This window comes from Myxocyprinus asiaticus, chromosome 22 (assembly GCF_019703515.2).
Source record: "Myxocyprinus asiaticus isolate MX2 ecotype Aquarium Trade chromosome 22, UBuf_Myxa_2, whole genome shotgun sequence".
NCBI lineage: Eukaryota > Metazoa > Chordata > Actinopteri > Cypriniformes > Catostomidae > Myxocyprinus > Myxocyprinus asiaticus.
Window position 1 is genome coordinate 27,904,983 of NC_059365.1, and position 23,426 is coordinate 27,928,408.

The following is a 23,426-nucleotide window of genomic DNA, read 5'->3' on the forward strand; positions in this document are numbered from 1 at the left end:
ATTATGCAAATGCAACAGTTTTCAGGTATAGACCACAACAAAATTTAAAGTATCAATGTTATGTACAAAATATCAAGCCTAGTGGTATCTGCAGACACATGGTGCTAGACCTTTTCTGAGACTTATTTTTTATTTTTTTCTATTACTTTTAACCAACTGAATTAACCAGCTGATTTTAGTGGATGTGTCAGTTCCCCTCAAGTTGTGTTATCAAAATGTCCCCTTTTTAATCCTTTCAGTTATGTTTTTCATTATGTTTTTGATTTTCATGCTGTAAAAAATATATTGTTCATTGTTAGTTCATGTTACCTGTTAACTATTGTTAATGAATGGAACCTTATTGTAAAGTGTTACCGAAAAAAACAAAAAAAATAAAATAATGACTTGTTTCAGCTGAGCTGTGTTTGGGGGAATGGCCATAGGCTCTTGCACCCGCATTTGTAATTATACAGGCCTGGGTAATGTATGGAGGCTTTTGTGGAGTATAAATAGGTGCTGGTAATTAATAAGGGTTGCAGTTAATTTTGCAGTTCTGTTTAGTGTTACCCATGCTGTTTTGTTTTCAATCATGGTGTTTTTTACGCACAACACAGTGCTTTAAAGCAGAGGTCTTCAACTCTGTTCCTGGGGACCCACAGCACTGCATATTTTGGATGTCGCCCTTATTTAACACAACTGATTCAAATCATCAGCTCATTAGCAGAGGCTCCATGACCTAAACTGGGTTTGTCAGCTAATGGAGACTTACAAAATATACAGTGTTGTGGGTCCCCAGGAACAGAGTTGAAGACCTCTGCTTTAAAGGATTAGTTCACCCAAAAATTAAAATTCTCTCATGATGTACTCACCTTTTAAGCCATCCCAGATGTGTATGTCTTTTCTTCTTTGGCAGAACCGAAATAAAGATTTTTATAAGCACATTTCAGCTCTGTATGTCCATACAGTGAAAGTGAGGCTGCTGACTGTTTGACAGTCCAAAAGGCATATTTAGACAGCATAAAAGTAATCCACACGACTCCAGTCGATCAGTGAATCGTCTCTTCTGGAGCAAGTTGATAGGTTTGTGTAAGAAACAAATCGATAATTCAAATGTTTTTAACTTTCAATTGTTACTTCCTGCCAGCGCTGGGATGCTGTTTGAAATGACCTAACTCTCGCGTGACGTTTGTTCCTCTGTTGTATACAAAGCGCTCATTTCCATCTTCTCGTGTGAACAAGAGTCTAGAAATAGAAATAGACAGTCTTGCCTTTGAATTTACACCTAGAGCTTGAAATTTCATATTCTAGCTGTACCATTTTGCATTTCACATTTTTAGGATAGTACTGTTCATCTGCTTGGTTAGAATGAGACTTATTTTCTGTTCATTGAGCTGATCGAACTCTTCTCTTCAAATGTCTTTCTGTTTAATTATACATAATTTTAAGATAAATTTCTCCTACAAAACAAACTGGCGAATTTAAAACCTCCACTTCACAAACATGTGCCAGATATAATAATATTATCATCCTTCATTCTATTTCTAAAACCATTTATTAAAATGTTGTATTTATACCCCTCATGCATGCAGTAACCCAATATATGTTCTGTGTGTGGGTGCGAGCAAACATTTATTGAGAAATGTCACAACTCAAAAAAACAAGGAGTGCATTTTCAAGAGCTATTTCCTCTGTTTCTCCATTTCTGTTTTTGAACAAAATTAATTGTGACCACAGCAAAGATTTATTAGTCCAGACAGAGGTCGAGTGAAGGTTATAAGGGCCTCACTGGGACCTGCTCTTTGTTCGGTTATGTTTACATTTTCTCCTCACGTCATATTAACAAGTCCCCTGATTCCACTGCTTCAGATGTGTCATAATGAATGAATAATGGAAAGCTCAAGGTCCCCAGGAGTTCTTTTGGTACTGGGAATCCTTTTTGGAGGCAAAGTGTAATGCTTATTTCTGTTGACAGCAACTATCCTGTTATCGGATGTGTCCATTTTCACCCTTCTCGATTCACTTTGAGGTAAACGGTTCCCGGAGCCAGCCAGGCCTTTATGAACCCCCGCTGCTGACGACCTAGAAAAGTACTGTCGGATCAATAGAGCTAAAAACAAAATGTTCGAGAGAGGTGCTGATCTTTTCTCTCAATTCTTCTCTCGGCTACAGATATTTTATTTTCATGGCATGGATGATTTTTTTTTTTTTTCTTCAGTGAAATTGATGTTCTGCTTGTTGCTCTGAAGAACATTAACTTTATAATGACACTTACATTATTAAAGTGTGTCCTCAAACTGCCCATTCACGCTACGTTGTTCAGTCGAGGCAGTGACTCATCATAATGATAGAATAAAAATTCAGCGTCTGAAATAACTGATAATTCTGCTCAGCAAGCGTCTCTATGGAGTCGTTAGCCTACGGCACAGTGCAAGGTTTTCAGAGTCAGAACGCAGATGTGTGGGTAACAACAAAGCAAACGAATGCTGCATTTAACACACTTTTCACTTTTCAAGCCAAGAGTAGTAGCTGTTAATCACAACACAGTGGAATGGACATACGGTCTTTGTGGATGAGCGAGCAGACAGTTAATGTGAGGTTAAACTGAAACCCCCCTGTGTCAGATCTATAGCTCTTCCCTCAGTCCAGACAGTTAATTCTAGCTGCCCGATATGACAGCCATATCTCTCCTGGGACATGAGGCTGCATATTTATTTTTAGCATATTCACATTTATTTATTCGAAGTTTTATGACATGCAGGATAAAACAGCCCCCTCAAGAGGCCACATCTAATTTACTAGTAGGTCTCTGAGAGAAAGCTGCCAAATCTTCATTGCACCCTACCTGGTATACAGTTACTGCTGGAATACAAGCCCCAAGGATGAGATTAAGCAGTTTTCTTGGTCTACGAATGCAGAGAAGCAAAGCATGGGTTTAATTTTAAGTAGAGAGTCATCTGTATTCATGAAAATTATATTTAGATTAGTGACATATCTCTACATATTACATGAAAAAATATAATGTTGGATATTGCATTGTGCGATTTAGTAGTGTAATATTGTTCAAATTGCTTTGATCTGGCTGTACAAACTTATATTCAAATATTGTAGAGGCATCATGTTAATTACATAGGAATTGTGGAATGTAGATTATTGTGCTTTTTGTGACTCTCTGTCTTTCTCTTGTTAATGTGTCAGTCTGCTGTGTGGTCTAGTTATGTCAAACTGCATGACTTATCTGTCGCCTAATGTTTGACTACACAGGAATGACAAAGAACAAAGTTTCTAAAACAAACACACTCTGCAGTAACTCAAAAAGCCATCAGTAAGTTTCACTTGTGATTGATTATATTCTGTAAACTTTATGTGATTAAAGGGATAGTTTGCCCTAATGGAAAATTCTGTCATAATTTACTTACTCTCATGTTGTTCCTAACCCATATGACTTTCTTATGTGGAACAAAAAATATGTTTGGTAGATGTTAGTAATTTAGCCCTAGTCACCATTCATTTTAATTGCATATTTTTCCATACAGTGAAAATTGAATGGTGATTGAGGTTAACATTCTTCTTTTGTGTTCCACAGAGGAAAGAGGAACAACATGAGGGTGGGTAAATGATGACAGTGTTTTAATTTTTGGGTGAGCTATCCCTTTAATTAGATTATGAATAAGGTTTTAATATTTTGAGAGGAATTCAAATTACTCTGATTTCAGTATACATTTTTCCAAAATAGATAGACAAGTTTGCTTATTATCTAAATTAAATATTCTCTACAAATTCCTAAACCAACTTCATTATCTAAACCGTGTACCCAGTCCAGAGTTTTTTCCAACCCGATCTCATGAGAAGTCGTAATAACAGTACGAGATGGAAAAATCGTTAGAAACTATACGAGTTGGCTTGTACAAAAAAGTATGTCTTGTACTCCCATAGAGAAAAATAAACTATATTATGTTTATAATTAAACTATATTAAAAAAATACTATGATTTGTTCCTAATATTAACCTCTAACCCAAACCTAAACTTAACCATAAAGTCTAACTGCTAACCCAACTCTAAACCTTACCATGATTTTAATAGGAAAGTAACTTTTGTGTACCATGGAAGAAAGACAACATCAGGTTTGAAAGTGTTTTAACGGTTATTGACATATATCAGTCAATTGTATTGCATAAATAAATATGGAATGCGAAACTAAATGTGTTCAAAGACATTTGCTTTTTGAAATAAAGTGTTTGATAAGAGGTAAGCTAAAATTTGATGCCTGGATTGTATCGGTTTTTAATTCCATTTGTTGATTGGTTGGTCTCTAATGTGGAAATACTTGTAGCTTTTCGAACGAGCCATATTTCTTACGATTTAGCCATCTTGTATGAATTACGAGTTGCCATGAGACTGTCAAAATTTTCTATAAAGAACACTGTCCAAAATTAAAAAAATAAAGGCCAATTGCAGGTATATTCAAAACCCTTTGTCACATGTCATTAAATAAATCACTTCTTCATAAATAATTCTTGCCATCTGCCAGAATACAAGAAGTGACCTCCATGTAGGGCCTGATCTTTGCTTTCAGAGAGGACAAAGTCCTGCAGGCCTCTGTAAGGTGACCTAATGAATGAGTATCGTCTTAATCTGAAATTCATACAATCTCACATAACCTGAAGAACTAATTAAACTAGAAGCCTTATTGGAAGGAGTCACACTGTCTGCATTTAATAGCAAGAGGCAAATGGGGTTACAAATGAACTGTTATCATTGTGTTGTGCATGATATTCTCACAATGCTTTTCTCCTCTCAGAGAAACCATATTTCTGAATGTGTGGCACCATGAACATTGGACAAATTAAAGTGGCTCTCACAGTGCAACAGCTATAAGTCATTAGAGAAAGAAAGAGAGATAGAGAGAGATAAACAGATATTGTAGATAGATAAAGAGAGAGAGAGAGAGAGAGAGAGAATGAGGAAAAATAAGCAGAGAGAGGTTCATCTCTCGAAGGCAAACCTATTTAATATTAAAGTTCATTCAGATGGTTTTATATGAAGGCTGGGAGATGACACATTAATCTTGCATGCTTACATGAATATGAGGGATGATTTCTGAGGCTGTGTAGTGTAGACACAGAGGGTAATGTGTTATATATATGTATGACATACTATGAGAAAACTAGGTGTTAAAAGCAAGGTCACTGTCTTTACCCACAGTTTAACCAAAAATTATCATTGTGAGGTTTCTCTGTACAATTCATGAGATTAATTTAGTAATGAAAGCAAAATACATTTTCACATACACATCAGGGTCATTCCTGTTAAGCAGCACATTCCTATGCACCCAGCAAAAAATGTATATACTGTATGTCCATATAGATTGGATGAAATATTAAACTAGAATAAATACTGGTCTTTTTGAATATCCCTTTAACTGATGCTGCATTCTAGACAAAGTCGGAGGTGGGAATACTCGAGTTGGAATTCCCCTCTTCCGATCTCAAAGTGTTCTAGTCAATCATATGTCATGGTCGCACAGATTTCTAGATGTGATGTTAACACTAACTAGTTGACTAGTTAGTAGCTCATTATCAAGAAGTGCATGTGCAGTGAAAATACTTAATGACCCAGTCGCCGACATCGCAAAATGACATCAAAATGATGCTTCTCACTGAAGCAGGGATTAATTGTTCTGCCCAGAATTTCCAAATCAGACCTCAGACACAGTTCAAGTGGTTATTTTTAAGTAGGAGATTAGAGAATTCGTAGTTTTATGCTTTCTTGAACTCAGCGTAACAAAAGCCAGTTCCTTAATAATATCATCCTCCAGGAAATGGTTTGTATCACTCTAAAACATTGCATCTTGTGAGATATAATTTCAGAAATAAGTATGATATAATAAAAATCCCAAAAGATGGTTACTAAAATATAAAAATGATCAAGTTGTAAACTACCTCCTTATCCCCTAATGAGCAATGGCAAACTTTAGCTTTTTATTTCCACCCTGTTAGGTTTCATTCTGTTGGCCTCCATGTTAATTTTCTAGCCATTTGTAATTTATGGGATATACCATAGCATCCATTAGAGGCGCTAGGTTAAGTATGTGTCTTTCATTTTGAAGCCCTGCCCTTGTTTCCTGTTTCCCAGCTCCACACTCCAGTCCAGATGGTGGCGGTAATGCACCATTTTTGCCAACCACCAATAAACAACACCAGAAGAAGAACAGAAGTTTCCTGTTTCTCTTAGTAACTGTCCCCCAGGTGTGTCTTTTTAATTAGCTTTGTTATGCTTGTTAGTCTCTTGCTGCGTCCGAATATCCATACTTCCATTCTATATAGTATGCCAAAAGCAATATGCCAATGGAGTAGTATGTCTGAATCCACAGTATTCATGAAGCAGTAAGCGAGAAATATCCAGATGACCTACTATTTCTGGTGAGATTTTGGAGTTCAGATCGACTGTACACTAAATGATCCCATTATCCCTCGGGAGCTGAGGCGACGTCACGATCAAAACATTAGATTTAAAGGGACAGCAGTGAATCACGAGTCGGATGGCTCTTCTCAACTGTAAGTGCTATAAATACCAAAATAATTGCTCCTTGTGCTTAAATGGTGCTTGTTTAATAAAACCAGAGCAGATAGTTTTGGAGGTTGTTCTTACATCATATATTCGGGTCACGAGACAATGCCCATGTCCATTAAGTATGTCTGAAATCTATTCATACTACTCGCATGCATACCTAAAAGAATGTACTTTTACCAGCCGAGAAGTGCGTCCTTCATCAAATCCAGTACATACTGTAACAGTATGTGGTTTCGGATGCAGCTAATGTGTACATAATGTCCTCTTGTTCTCTGTGTCTCGGTCAGTTCTTATCCTTTATTGACTGTAGTGTATGGTTTCCGGTGTTTCTCAAAATGTTATGTTTTGTTTGCATTCTTTTATAAAGCTGCACTTAGATCCTACAAGCTCTGCATCTCCAGACTGCCAGCACTACACCATTGTGAAAATTATCAATTTATAGTTAATAAACTTTTAAGTGCTTGAACTTCATTAGAGCATATTTCTGTTAGTCTGGTATAAAAATCGAGAGCTCGTGGCAAGTTTTCTGCAAACTTGCCCTAAATTCGCCACTGATTATTTTCACATGCAAATGAGCGGGAAATTGTCCATTGTTGCTTAAGGTTTGCTGCAGGTTCACCACTACCGGCAAAGAGCTGCAAACTTCTGCCAAACTTTTGTGGCAAATCACAAGCTCATTTGTGTGTGTAAATAATAAGCCTGAAATCTAGATTTTTAGTAAGGAAAATATTAAATTACAACACGGGTATTATTATTTTCTTCTTTTTTAAATTACATTGCTCAAATGATACTGCATAATAGAAAAGACCCACCTGCACACAAAAGTGCACATTTCCATGTAATGGTCTGCCTGTCCTCTGTGTTCTCTCTTTTCTGTAGATCAGCTTATCTTCATTTTAGTTATTAATTAATATTTAAATTAATTAATTGAATCTAACTCATTAAAACCTCTCATGTGGCTCCAGTAAATGTAGTGCGCTACGTTTAGGAGCGGATTTGGTTATTAGCAATAATTAATAATTATCAAAGATAATTATTAATTATTAAAATCAATAGAACATTGGTGAGAATCAGTGTTAGCTTTTTTTAAAATCCTTTAAATCAACAATTATCAAAGATAATCACTAATCACTAATCATTAACATCGATGAAACATTAATTAAAATTAACACTAGCTTATTGATCCTTCAAATTGAACAATCATCAAAGATAATTATCAATTATCAAAAATCAAAATAAAGAATATTAATAAGGATTAATATTGCCGGGGCATCACCCTGGAATCAGGGACTAATAACCAGATAGTATAATAGTCTCAATATTAGATGGCAGACGTGACTCTCGTGGAGAGTATGTCACACGAGACTTCCGGCCAGAGAATATGGCCGTGAATGTGGGTGGAGAGAAACCAGTCAATGGCGTCTACCAGTTTACCGCGTGTATCCGCTTGTACGATAGCTTAGGGACAAAGCTGAGCTTTATCACAAAACTATCTACTAGCCAAAAATGTGTGCGAGAATGTTTGCGAGGGGTCACGCGTGTGTGTGTGTGTGGTTAGTACGAGAGAGAGAGAGAGAATAAAGTGACGGCCCCAAAGCCGATTTCGTGATCGTGGGAGAGAAAGCAGCTGTTAGTTTATCACTCAGAGGCGCGGTGGACAGCTCGTAAACTGTCCCGCGGTCTTTGATTCTTTAATGGATAAACTCAGTGTGCCGGTCTCACCCACGTTGGCGGAAATGCACAACAGTCCAATGTGGTTGGACTACAACACAGCAGATCTCATTTGTGATAATTAATACCTTGAGTATTATTATTAGCAATGAGCGGACTCAGTGGTCCGTAAACTGTATAAGCAATAACCTTGATACACAAGAATAACACACTATAATATTCTATCTCTGCCCAGACGTAAACCTCTTACTTGAATCGCATGAGGATGCAGCTAGAATATGTGTGTTCATCCGTCCTTTAACTCCGACTCGGATCTTCGAGGCTCGGGTGATGACGGGAGGCCGTTTCCTCGCTCTGTCGGCAGGCAGTACGGCTGCTGATTCTCGGCGGGTGTCGACTTGATTGAAGATGGAAGAGAAATCTTTTATCTCTTCACTTCTGCAGGCAAATGGATGAAGATGCGGATTACTCGGCGATCTCCTTCGGATCCATTAAAGTGTTCGGTGGAACACAGAGTAATCTCAACTCGTCCAGCGAGATAGAGATTGTATGGCCACAGTTTCAAGTCGGACGTTACTTCCTTGTGCCACGAGGCTACACCTGAGAGCAGCGATGAGCTGCATCTACGCACGGCGAGCAAAGTTGCTGGAAGCAAATCCCGTAAGCATCTCAGAGATATTTCTACTCCCGATGATGTCATGTTTGAGGGACATTCTGTTGTGTGCCTCATCCAATAAGAGTTGAGAGTTCGATCCTTTAGTGAGCAAGGCTTCATGGGATTTGTAGTCTGTTGTGGACTCCCTTTGTTTGATTTTGGCACGGTTTTATCAGTAAGATTTATGACTTTGTATGTGGGCCTGAGTTAGGTTTTACGACTGTGTTAGGACTGCTTTTGTCTTCTATCTGAATACATGAGGCCCAGCAGTTGTCAATGGCATGGAAGGGTGAGAAAACAATCAAAGGGTGTAACACGTAAAGTTGCTGTGAGCGACCACTTTATGCGGTTGGGTAAAAAAAAACTATAAAAGAAATACATGATGGGAAGTGAAGACAAACTACAAGCTCACAATATTCTCTATCTCTGTCTCTCTCTTATTCCTTATTAATTTAGTCATACACTGCTCTGCCTCCCTTCAGATTCTTACTCTTTGGCTTGTAGTTTTGACCTCTGTCGACTTCAGCTGCTCTCCTTACACATTTCACAATGATTGAGAGAAAAGAACAAAGGAGTGTCTTCGCTATCTTTCTTTCTAAACTGCCAGAATCATTATCCTCAAGAAGATCGGGTCAGCAATTGCTTAAAGTGAACTGAGGAATATATTGCAGCTGTAGTCTGACAAATACAATTTTGCTTCCTTTCTGTAAAGTAAATCTATAAATTCTGCAAATCTGTCAAAACAACTACACTGTTATAAAAAAAAAAAAAAAAAAAATGGGATATAAAAGGGTACAACAGCTTGTCATAAGGGCAGTGCCCTTAAAAGTACACCCACGGTACCTTATTTACACCTTCAGGGGACATATGTACCCTTTAGAGACAGATAAGACACTGTGGGAAGATAAGGTACAGTGCAAATACATACCGATTGACATGCAAAGGGTACAGTGGGTGTTCATTTGATGGAACTGCTCCAGTGACAAGCAGTTGCACCCCTAAAAGTAAAATTTTTGGAATATGTAGTATAATGTATGGAATCATTATCAAACCAGTTAACACCCTCTGTTGTGACATAAGAAATACATTTATTTTAAAGGTGCTCAGCTTTTCCCTCATTAAAATGTTTTACATGTTCAAATGAATAGGACTTGTGAAAAATCAATTTATTTCAGTTACCCCCTGTTTAAAGACGTTTTCACTGACCGAATACATTTAATATGTAAACACATTTTTACAATGGCATCAATAACTGGTACATTTTGTGTAATTCTGCATCCACACTGCTAGGTGTCAGTATAAATCCAAGACAACTGCTATATTGGTCAGTACAACATAAACAAAAAAATATTGAGTGCACCTAAAATTAATTCAATTTTCTTAAAAAATATGAGCAGTTGGTGTTCCCAAGTGTTTGTGTCTGTCCTACCCAGACGCTCTGCTTTTATATAGATTACTTTGGTCTGCCCATCTGCCCTCAGGAAACCCAATCTCTGCAAACAGAGATGACAGGTTCAAGAAAACAACAGATAAGACCAAAGGAAAGGCTCAGCATGAAAGAAGCAGAAAATGAGCCAGTATAATTATGCCTGACTGGAGGCCTGCTGTTATTGCAGCGAGTGTGTCTGAAATCGATGAGGAACATTTGCTCTGGACCTATCTTCTCTCCTGACCCCAACACACTCAGAAAGTCCCTAAATGCATGGAATTGATAAGTCACTTCTCTGGCTCCTTTCTGCTGATTTCAGGGCCTGGCCTCCAGTCTTCAAAGCTTGGAGCTTATTTGGCTCAAAGACCTATGTGTGCTGCGCCACTACATTTAGTGATCCACCAATAAGAAATGCTCATTGATCTCAGACCAGGGCGAGAGGGGGTAAATCGCTATTTCGGTTTATCCATTCTTGTTTGTTTGTTTGTTTGTCACTCTCTCTCTCTCTCTGATTCTTTTTCTAATCTTGCACTCCTAATCTCTCCACTCGTCCCCCTACTTGTCATTTTTTGCCCTTGCCCTCCTACCTGTGTCTTTCTAAGACTCCCTTTTCCTCTCTCTTTCTCTCAGGACAGTACTAAATATTTTCCTGGTGACTGCAATGGTCTGAGAATAAAAGGAAGGTCAGGATGTGGAGCTGCTCAGATCTGTAAGTGCCGGATCAATACACCAATTGGATTTGCCCACTCACATTAAGCAGTGCATCTAATAGCCTCTCCTGGCCATCGATGCAGCCAGCCATCATTTAATTACACTCACTGTGTTACAACCACCTCAATTCAGGCCAGTCATTTCAATCTGAGGGCAGCCGGCCATTCGCACTGATTTTTTTTTTTGACTGGGAACATGAAATATATCTGCAACCTACGTGGCAAGTGATATAACTGATAATGAAAGCTGACTGTTGAGAACAAACTATTGGAGGAGGGAGCTCTTTTACTCTTTATTTAAAGGTGCACTCAGAAATGTTTTGTTTATGTTGTTCTGGAAGATATCCCTGCTGAAAAGACCAGCATTGCTGATCACTAGCTTATGTTGTGTTTTGGGTGCTTGTTCCCCAGCATGGAATACTGGTGTGCTGGTGTGCAACTTCATCTGAAAGACCATGCTGGTCAACCAGCTTCTCCAACTTGTTTCTGCTGGTGAAAAGTATGGCTATGCTGGTCCACCAGCACCAAAACATCCTAGACCAGCATGGGGCTTGCATTCTGGCTAAGCTGGTCTTTTTTGGCAGGGGTGGTAGTCGTCTTGAACTTAAAGTATACTGACACCCAGCAGCATGGATGCACAATCACACACAAGCATCAATTTCGGTTACCCATGCCATTATAGAAAAGCTTTATTTGCAGTCAGCCATAAGCTTAAATGTCAGATAATAGGTGGGTTACTGAGATTAAGTAAATGGCATTAAGCTAGTCACATGATTAGTTTAGTCACAGGCGACTTGCTCCACGTAAAATAATGTTTGTACTCGTGAGTACGAATGATTTTAAACATATTTTTACTATTCATTTACACATTACTATTAATGTGTGAAATGTTTCTTACACTAATGCAGTAAAAAGTACTGAGTGCACAGTCAACATGCATACCAATGTTACAGTATATAACTGGAAGTAATATTTAATGACAAAGACATCTAAATGCTCTAAAAACACACAAGATAAATTGTGTTTACACCAAAAATGTTGCTTTGAAGTAACCAGAGTTTGCAGAACTAAGACATTTACTTTAATCCTGCATTATTGAAATTCAAATCCACACGTGCTGCATGGTTGATTCACATTAGAGTACAATATTAAAATCAGAGTGTCTTTCTCTCCCTGTTTTGGGTGCTTTCTTTCACTTTAGGAAACTGGCAATGGGACTCAAAGCATTTATTCGACTGTCAAGTCTTTTGATTAAACACTCGAATCTGTGAGATGGAAGAAGAGCAGAGACTCGGGGGGTAAAGACAGCTGGCAAGACAAACATTTGTTTCATTTTTTTAATTAAAATGAAAACAGGCCATTGATTCCCCCTAAGAGAGAGCAGTGCGGCCTAAAAAAGCATCCATCTCCTTTGAACATCTGACATGGGTTATTGGTGTGGATGTTTCAGCTACATAAGGTAATAAATAATCAGGTTTCTTTAATGAAAACTAATGTTAAAGCATCATTATAAAGAACTAAGACAACTGCTCACATTACAGAGAAAATAATTGATTGGTTATTCCTTTGTTTCATTGATTAGCTGATTGACTGATGCTGTCATAAAATTGTGATTTAGTCTGCAAGTGTTATGCTCAGATGATTGTAAAGAGAGAAAATGCAAAAGAACAGGCCTTTTTTTAAAAACTGAATGAATGAAAAGATTTAAGAGCAATGTTGTAAACTTGTGTGCTTTCATATAACTGACTGACCTTTTTGTAAATAATGATTGAACTTAGGGGAGACCAGGGCAAGTTTACACTATGCGGCTACAGGCCTATATATCAGTAACTATAACTACACTGGCATACATTAAAGCAAGGGTCTACAGCAGTACTTACTGTATAATGATGCTCTCAACTTAACTACATAAGTCACATGAACAAAACAATGTCCATATGGACTAGAACGCCATATGTTCTCACTTGTCCCATAACCAAATTTCATTGCCACCAACAAAAATTAGATCAAATAGATTTGAGAGCTACGAAATAATTTTTCAGTGAATAACGAATTTTGGACTGTTCCTCACATAAAGCTATCATGTCTTTAGATCACTATTAATATAGGCTATTTTTATGATGGTCATGTTAGAGCTTAAAAGCCCCAGTTCTCATACACTTTCCTAATACAACCTTTAATCTTTTGTGTTCCATACAGATTTGGGAAGTCATGAGAGTGAGCAAATAAGGACAGAATTTCCGGATGAACTATTCCTTTAAAACCAAGACCTTGTTTGTCACCCCTCTAAAATGTTCATGACACCAGTGACTGTTAAATAATTTTGTTGAATGCAAACTCATTTTGCCTGGGTTGGTGCATTCTAATCTTTCTTACTCTAATTTATCATCTTCTTGTTTTTCTTGTGTTGAAGCACATTGTTTGACTCGCTCTCTGTGTTCATTTGGACTAGAGCCACAGAGGATCAAGGCCCACACAAAAACTGCTTCAAGCTGCAGCAGAGAGACAGGAAGTAGACTATAACTTCAGTTTCTGATCATACAATTCAAAACACTTTCTTCTGCCATCTTTCATTTATCTATAACTCCGTCAGACTTTAGGGTGCGCACACACACAAATGCACATGCACACCTTAAAAGAAGGAAAAGACTTCATTATACTTATGAGAATGAGCAAGGCAGCAAATCTAATTCAGTTTTGAGGGAACGCAGCGTTATTGCTTTTCTATATTCACTTTTTCTCTTTCAGTTCTCTGTCGCTTGTGCACATTATTTGAGCGCTCACCTAGGGAGTCATTTGAAGCGGACAAAATAAATCCCTGATATAGTTAAGCATTATGAGAGTTTAATGTTCCAACATGTCTGGGCACTTATAGAATAGGTTTCTCATTTTCATTGATGAAAGCCATTTTATTTTTGGACTGAGAATGGAACACAAGGGATAAAGAGAGCGACTGTAGGATTCACTTACATTTGTTCACTTGTTTTCTGCTTCAGGCAGAAGAAAGCAGCTTTGGACCAAAGCATCTTACGGCTAGTGTACAGAGTCACACATTGAGAGTGGAAACACAGAGCTAATTATGGTGTAATTTAAATAGTAACTAAAAGTGAATCCTATGGGCCAAAGTGCAGAGAATTACAAAAAATAGGTGCCATAGTTTAATGACAAACAATCCAACAAAATGACAGTTCTGACATTTTTTACAAACAGTTTGACACAAGCAATTGTTGTCTGTCTATATACTGTATGCAATGATGCATGTTTGGTCACGAGACACAATAATAACCAATGAGGACTTGATTTGAAAGTGAATGATGAATTTTGTTCTGTTCATTGCGCAAAGTGATTGTATTACTTCTGAAGACTTGGGAGAGAGTGCATGTGTCATATCAATTACATTTAATGTGGTTTTATTCTGTTTTTATTGGGCTTGAAACTGTGGAAAATGGCTTTAAAGTTACTTTTAGCTGTAATTTTGTAGTTACACTGCAAAAATAATTTCCTTACTGAGTATTTTTTGTCTTGTTTTGTAGTAAAACAAACTTGAACAATGTATTGAGAAGCAAAATGTCAAGATATGTTGACTTGTTGAAATGTAACACAATTTAGAAACATTTCTGTGAATAACAAGAAAAAAAAAACTATTTGCAAATCGGGTAAGAAAAAAAAAAAACTTCATTTAAAGGGAAAACAAGTTAGTTTTTTTACCCCACTGGCACATAGTTTTGTATTGTTTTAAGCGTAAACCCCACAAAAGTTTGTTACAGTATATTTCTCTGAAAATAAGACTTTATATAGTTTTCTTCTTGTTTTAAGGATGTTTTTTATCAGAAAATAAGACAAAAATACTCAGAAAGATTTATTTTTTTTTTTTTACACAGTACAGTTGAGCCAAACCCATCTGAGAAATTTCAGTCATAACTCAATTATGGCAAAATGTGTAGTTACTGTGTTCTGCCTTTGCACAGCAGTCTAGGAATAAAATAAACGTTCCTATTAGGGTTAACATACAAAATTATAAAATGTTTATAGTCAATGGCTAAATGATTTCGGGAATTATAATATATTTTGTAATATTAAAATACTTGACAAGTTCACTTTATTCTAAACTGTATATAAGATATTTCATCATGTCTGAGAAGTTGTGACAGCTTGACAGCTTACCTCCACATACACACAGAGTGAGGTCTTGACCTGGCCTCGATCCTATTACCTGTAGGACTGCTCCTTTTGACCTAACCCCACCCCTTACGCATTACTCAGTGCATGACTGGACAGCTAGCCTGCCAATCAATCAATCAATCACATTCCAGGCTGACAGGAAGTGTAATGATTTTCACACCTTAAACATACAGCAACCCTCACCTCTCCCTGGGCTTTGAAATCCCACCACTCCATTCTAACATCAGAGGGTCCTCCACAACTCCCTTCTACTTTAGAAAATTTCTTAGTTATGTATGTAACCTCGGTTCCCTGAGACGAGGGGAACGAGACATTGCGTCACTAAGCTGACGCATATGGGGAGTGTCCTTCTACACAACCTAGTTGAAACCTTTCTACAATAATGGCAGAATTGGCTATGGTGTTTAAGCCTCACCCTTTAAGGCATGAAGCTGTCCGGTATAAAAGTGGGCACGCAAACACCATTCCTCAGAATTTTCTGACTGAGGGACAAAGAGCACATCGCTCGCACCTCAGAGAACTCTGAGTCTTGTAGTGGAGCTAGCTTACGCAATGTCTCGTTCCCCTCGTTTCAGGGAACTGAGGTAACATACGTAACAGAGACGTTCCCTTATGACTCAGTACACTTGACATTGTGTCACTAAGCTGACGCATATGGGGAACAGAATCCCATCACGTCGCACTACACTACATAACCTTCCAGAAAGGAAACATGACGCCGCAGTCCCGCGGGATGGCAACCGACATGAGTGTGCCACAAGTGAATGACCCTCATAGTGGACAAGGAGGGGAACAGTGGTGCAGTGGTGGCTTGGCGGTTAAGGCTCTGGGTTACTGACTAGATGGTCAGGGGTTCAAGCCCCAACACTGCCACGATGCCACTGTTGGGCCCTTGAGCAAGGCCCTTGACCCCATCTGCTCCAGGGGCACCGTATCATGGCTGACCCTGCACTCTGACCCCAGCTTAGCTGGGATATGTGAAAAAAAGAATTTCACTGTATATGTGCAAATGTATAATGTGTGATAAATAAATATAATTATTATTATTAACACTCAGAATGGATATATGAACTATAGTCATATAGTATGAATTAACCCCTTCACAAACCCAGTCGGGAAGGAAGTTTATTTGTAATGAAAATGCCTGTGACTTTTGGGTCTCAATGCAGGCGGTTGTGTAAAAAGTCAAGGAGCCTGTACTTAAAAGGAGGGGCATAAGTAAATGTTCGGCCAATGAAATAGCAAGCGTTCTAGACAGAGATGACTTACTATGAGAGACGTTACATCTAGGTTGTAAAACCTTGCAAATGTGTTTTGAGAAGACCATCCTGCTGCAAAACATATGTCTTGTAAGGACACACCATTTGTCCATGCCCATGAGGAGGCCACACCTCTAGTTGAGTGTACTTTAGCACCAGTTGGACAATTCACACCCTGCAGCTCATAAACCAGGGTGATTGTATCAACGATCCAGTGAAAAGTCTTTGCTTGGAGACGGACACTCCTTTCGTGCATCCTCCATAGCACACAAAGAACTGGTCAGACAGTTTGAACTGGCGTGTGCGCTCAACGTATGTGTGTAGCGCTCGCAAAGGGCATAACAAATGCAAGGACTGTTCCTCATTCTAATTAAATGGAGGTGAACCAACTGCGCTCTGAAGGGTGTGGTTAGAACCTTAGGCACTTAGCCTTTTCTGGGTTTGACAGTGGTTTTTGAAAGACCCGGACCAAACTCAAACATGAATTGTCAACTGACAGTGCTTGTAAATCACCGACCCGTTTTACTGAGGCCAAAGCCAGCAGTAATGTGGTCTTAAGAGAAAATGCACGCAATTCAACATAGTCCAGAGGCACGAAGGGAGGCCCCGTGAGCACTTTTAGGACAAAAGTTAGGTCCCAAGTCGGGACTGTAGCCAGGCGAGGGGGATTTAGCCGCCCCGCCCCCTTAAACAATTATGATTAAATCATGTTTGCCTAAAGAGGTGCCAGCTTCAGGTGCGTGATGTGCAGATATAGTTGGCACATAAACTTTGAGCATAGACTGAGTGAGCCCTGTGTCTGATTGCTCTTAAGAAATGTACGAATTTCATGTATGGGGCAGTTCACTGGGTCTTTGGCGTGTGAAAAGCACCAATTAATTGCTCAACAGTCACAGTTTTTGCTACGTAGAGGAGGATTTAACAGGCCACGATGCTGGGCTGACAAAAAATATAAAAATGGCGAACATGGCAACTACTGAAAGTTTTGTGGAGAACATAGCACCGTACAAATGTGAGTTGTGAACGTTTTTCAATCACAATACGCTATGTGAATATGTCAATGTAATGTAGGATGACCATATTGTGGATGTCCAAATAGAGAACACCTATTCATTACATGTATTAAGTACATTAATAGTAACATTATTGCATTTAATAATGGCCATAAAATCAAATGCAACAGCATAAAATAAAAACAAAAAAGATCATATGCTATAAAATAATAATAATAATAATAATAATAATAATAATAATAATAATAATACACTTCACACTTTTCAGTCATCCTACTGTTCCCAGATATACTTCCCTGAAGATAAAATTTTTATGACAAATTCTTCTTTGGCTGGCATTTTGTTCTTGTCACATAATATTTTTGTATGGATAGTATGTGAATAGAGACTCAGTTTCTCCCCTTACATGGCCTGACGTGTTCTTGTTCATTGTATTTTCTGATAGTGATATATATACACTACTGGTCAAAAGTTTCTCATGATCTTAAAAATCTTTGATCTGAAGGCGTATGCTTAAATGTTTGAAATTAGTTTTGTAGACAAAAATATAATTGTGCCAACATATTAATTTATTTCATTATAAAACTAAAATGTAATAAAAATAAATAATGAATAAAAAGTTTTTGAAATTGATTACTTGGACCAAATAATAAAGAAAAGCAGCCAATAAGTCCCCAACATAGATGGGTGATACCTCAAGAAGTTGGTTGAGAAAATGTCAAGAGTACATGTCTGCAAATTCTAGGCAAAGGGTGACTACTTTGAAGATGCTAAAATATAACACAGTTTTGATTTATTATGGATTTTGTTTAGTCACAACATAATTCCCATAGTTCCATTTATGTTATTCCATAGTTTTGATGACTTTACTATTATTCTAAATTGTGATATTTTTGTGATAATATTCTAACTATTATTCTAGAAATAATAATAATAATAATAATAATATTAAAAAACCAACAACAACAAAAAAAAAAAACAATATATATATATATATATATATATATATATATATATACAAACACACTACCGGTCAAAAGTTTTTAAACACTTACTCATTCTTTATTATAATGTTTTCTTCACATTTTAGAATAATAGTGAAGTCATCAAAACTATGGAATAACATAAATGGAACTATGGGAATCTATGTTGGGCACTTATTGGCTGCTTTTCTTTATTATTTGGTCAAAATCATCAATTTCAAAAACTTTTTTTACATTTTTTTTTTTTATTACATTTTAGTTTTATAATGAAATAAATTAATATGTTGGCACAATTATATTTTTGTCTACAAAACTAATTTCAAACATTTAACCATACGCCTTCAAATCAAAAGTTTTCAGTCAAGCGTTTCAAAACTTTTGACCGGTAGTTTATATATATACTGTATATATACTATTTTTAACACAGTATTCATGTACTGTCTACAAATTATGAGCCCAATTTTAAACAGAATTCCGGTTCATTGAGCTTAAAAAATGGAAAAGGCTTTAGCCTAATTATAGAGAAGAAAATTCCTGACAGAAAAATACCCATTGATTGCAGTTTCGATCTTTTGACAAAAAGTAGTGTTAATTAAAAACTAAATATAAATAGAAATTAGGTTCTTCATGTTTGTTGTATCAAAGCAGTTTTCATTTTAAGTGTATTAGGGGCCATTTACACCAAACGCATTGTTGCATCCTTCTGCGCTGTTGTTCAGCTGTTTTCCTTTGTAAACAAGCTCTAGGTGGACCTATTTAAACATTGCGCAGCGTTTCACGCTGGAGCCCCACTGAACAAAAATGTCACTTATTCAAAGATGGAATGTACCATATTTTGTTGGTAGAAAGTTGCCAAGCCTAGTCCTGACTGTCGAGAGCACATCAATATAAAGACGAAGCCTAATCCCGGACATATTTGGCCAACTTAAAAATCTGGAAAGGATGCTTTTTTTCTGGTCCGAAAAAGAGGACATGTCTGGGAAAAAGGATGTGTGGTCACCCTATGTAATGTAATATTTGTATGTAACTCAGGTTGGCTATCATGCTAAAGCTAATGGCAATACATCAGGTCTGTTCCAAAACCTAGTGAGCTGCTTTAAGAGGCAGCACTTTAAAACAACATAGGTGGGCTCCCGATGCGAAGGCTGTTCTAAAAAATAATTATGCTGCCTCCTAAGATATCTTTTTTTGGCCAAATTCTAAGGCGTCATCCCATGCATCCTTCCCCATGTAGGCAATCCCAGAATGCACCATGATGAGCTTGGTGGAAAAATAAATCCAAGATGGTGGAAGAAGTGAGATAAAATCTCTTAAAATCATTAATCCATTCAATTCTGTAAGTATCGATACAAATTAGTTTAGTATGATGGAAAACTGACTATTTTACCCAAAATGTGTGTGTGCTATGTGTATTTATGCTCATTAGAATACTGAGTCATTCCTCTCACGTCACCTGTTTTGAAATCAGTTGCGAGTTGAGTCTCCCATGAGCTGCACTTGATGATCACTATTTGAATGACACGAGGAGTTGCTACCTATGAAGAGTGTTCCAAATCGGTCTCTAATGAGGCTCCATTTCACTAAGGATGCTGCCACAGAAGACAACTGCCTATGTAGGCAGAAGACATTGAGGCAGTTTTCTAAGTTTTGGAACAGATCCATCATGTGCATTTGCAATTTCCTTATACAGAAAGTGGCGAATACTACTCTTTGAAAATTCATACACTATTTGGCCTAGTACATAAATGTAAAGTGCAAGTGCACAGTGGATAGTACATTTTTGATGTGCAGAGGTAGTTCTCAGGCGTTGTCTTTTGTGGCTGTAACGTTGGTGCAGCCTCATTTCTTGGGTTTACCAATTTTTTTTTTTTTCCTTGTTTCTGGAATCTTGTACCTTTTTTATATACAGATTGTGCATTTAGATCATTTTAATTTCTGCTTATGAGTCTACTGATCCAACAAGAATGCAATAATAGTAATTATCCACAATAGTCTTTATAGAACTCTTTTTTTGGGCCAATTAATTAGACAGATATAGTGGAGAAAGGAAATGTAATTCAGATACATCACAGGCCAGATTCGAATCTGCACATGGTTGCCAACTGTCTCATATTTACCAGGACACTCAAGGGGGAAATGCTCAAAGTTTGCTACACAATCAATACATATTACATCAATACATGAATTTAAAAAAATAAAAAAATAAAAAATAAAAATCTTAGTCTCTATTAGCTTTCATTATATGGAGAAAAGATACAATGGAAGTGAATGGTGACTGAGACTAACATTCTGCCAAACATTTCCTTTTCTGTAAATTAAGTCAGAATTTTCATTTTTGGGTAAACTATCCCTTTAAATTTGGGAAAACCCAAATCAGATCTAACCTCAGGGATGATGAGGAGGCATTATAATATCTAATCTTAGCACCAAAGCCATACTGCAATCAAAAAAGCACTTTCATTACTGATCTGAAATAGGATTACAGGCAAGGCCTGAAAATCAGGTGTGTGTTGTAAAAGAGTGATCTGTTGTTTTGTGTTTAAGTGTGTGTGTGCATGTCGATGTGTATGTGTGAGGTTCCATCTGCACGGATTTAGTTTCACTTAAGAAGTGATGCATCTCTGATAACACACACATGGGGACGTGAGATGCTGGCGACAGAACAGTGGCGCCGTATCGACCCTGCAGGCTCATCTCTCACAATGTCCACACAACCTTAAGAAAACCCTCTGGCAACATTTGCCTCTGATAACAATCTGGCAGTGCAAGAATTGCTTTCCAGTACATCGGAGAATGTATTTCATATCTGCAAGTCATCATAATACTGGAAAAGACCATTGCAGCATAAAGTCCTCCACTCTTTCTATCTTTCACTTCTCTCTCTCTCTCCATCCTGTCTTCCTTTGTCTCAGCACTTTCCTCTGGAGCTTGTGGGGAATATCAGTGCCTTACTTGTAACAGCATTACTTATTTCAAACGTATAGGTCCCTATTTTAAGAGTGCTAGCACTAAGCGCAGTGCTTTATGATAAGTAAGTGGGCATAGCCATGAAGTTTTGGTATTTTCGTGCAAGCATGCACTAAGTCTAGGCGCAAGTGGGTTTTTGGAAAATCTGCGCACACTAAGCACAAATGGGCTGGGTCAGGTGCAGTTTAATTCTGAGGTTTTTCTCCGGTTATTGCATCATCTGTGTCCTATTATATAGTCCATTCCCTTACAAGCACCAATGACATAAACAAAGACAGCACATTCATAAGAAGTTGGTAGTGTAGCCTAAATGGGCTGTATGCAGTGAACTAGAGGAATAGAAATTCAAAAAACTGCATCCTTTTTGAATGTAAGGCATATATCTCTGACAGTGATAAGCTACTTTAATACACATAGAAAATATGGTTAACGTCATGAATTGGAAGCAGGCTCCATTAAATGATAGAGAATGTAAGTATTATTAATAATATTAATCAAGTGACACAAATCATGGCTAGTATGAACAATAATTGTATCTGCCTTCCAGGTTAGGCTGTGGAGTTTTTCACTTCACTTCTATGTCGATTTTGCTTTAAAAATGTAAATATTTGGTAACACTTTATTTTGATGGTCCCAAATAGATATGTAACTGACTATAAGTGACTTATCAACTGGCTTGCTATAGCTAGTAAACAGTTTTTCAACAAACATTCAGTAGACTTTCAGTAGCCTGTATATAGATCTTTATTAATGACCTACTTACATTATTGTTGAGAACATCAATTCATTAAAAGGTCATTAACAAAGATCTATATACAGGCTACTGAAAGTCTACTGAATGTGTGTTGAAACACTGTTTACTAGCTATAGCAAGCCAGTTGATAAGTCACTGAACGACTGAACGAAAGGAGTCAAGCCATTTATTCAGTTCGGCAAGTGAGTCAGACGCGTTCAACAATGAGAGAAAGGGGTGAAATGCACTAAGACAAGTTTAGGTATGCACAAAACATTTATGAATGTGTATAAATGACTAAAGGGAATACAGTTAAAAGGACATGAATAAGTGGAAATGTTGTGCTTCGGTGCACAATGCCTTATTTATTTAGGATTTTCTTGAACTTTTTCTATGCCTTGATTAAGCCCAGAATTTGACATAATATAGGAAATTAAGTCCTGCCATTTATGTGAAAATGGTTATTTGTAGACATGCAAATTCCATTTGTGTTGCTTTTGAAGACAGACTTTAGCGCAAGCCAATAGAATTTGCGTGCTGGCTGTGTCACTGAACCAATCTGGCTGCTTCACTGAACCAGTCAGTCATTTTGTTCATGAACGAACTGAATATAGTTGTGCACTCGTTCACGAAAGAGATGAATGTATCAGTCATCATGAACAAGGATCTGCTGTTCGGCTGAACGAGAGGAGGAGCTGCATGCCATTCGTTCAGTTTGTCAATCTCGTTCAACATGAAAAGGGGCTGGAGAAATTATGAATAAAAGTGAGTGATGACAACACATTACAATGACATATGGAAGCTATTGAATGTCATAATAATTTTGTAGGCCAGTATTGTTGTATTTTTTTTTTTGTATAGCTTGATTGTTGTGCTCAGCAGTTCACAGTATGATGTGCTCATTGTCATTCGTGGGGAAATGCTTGTAGCGCAGAGGAGGGCGGGATCAGGCCAGAATGACGCACGCCCGGACACCAATCAGCCTGATAAGGCGAGCGAGGGATAAAGGCGACCGGAGACGGCAGTTCGAGAGAGAGAGAGAACTACAGGCAGCTGCCCTGTATGTGTTTATGTTTGTGTGTTTTTGTTTAAGTTTATCATTAAACTTTATTCATATTGTCAAGCCAGTTCTCGCTTCCTCCTTTCCCTTATAACCCCTTTACAAACATAAACACATACAGGGAAGCTACCTGTAGTTCTCTCTCTCTCTCTCAAACTGCTGTCTCTGGTTGCCTTTATCCCTCGCTCGTCTCATCAGGCTGATTAGGGTCCGG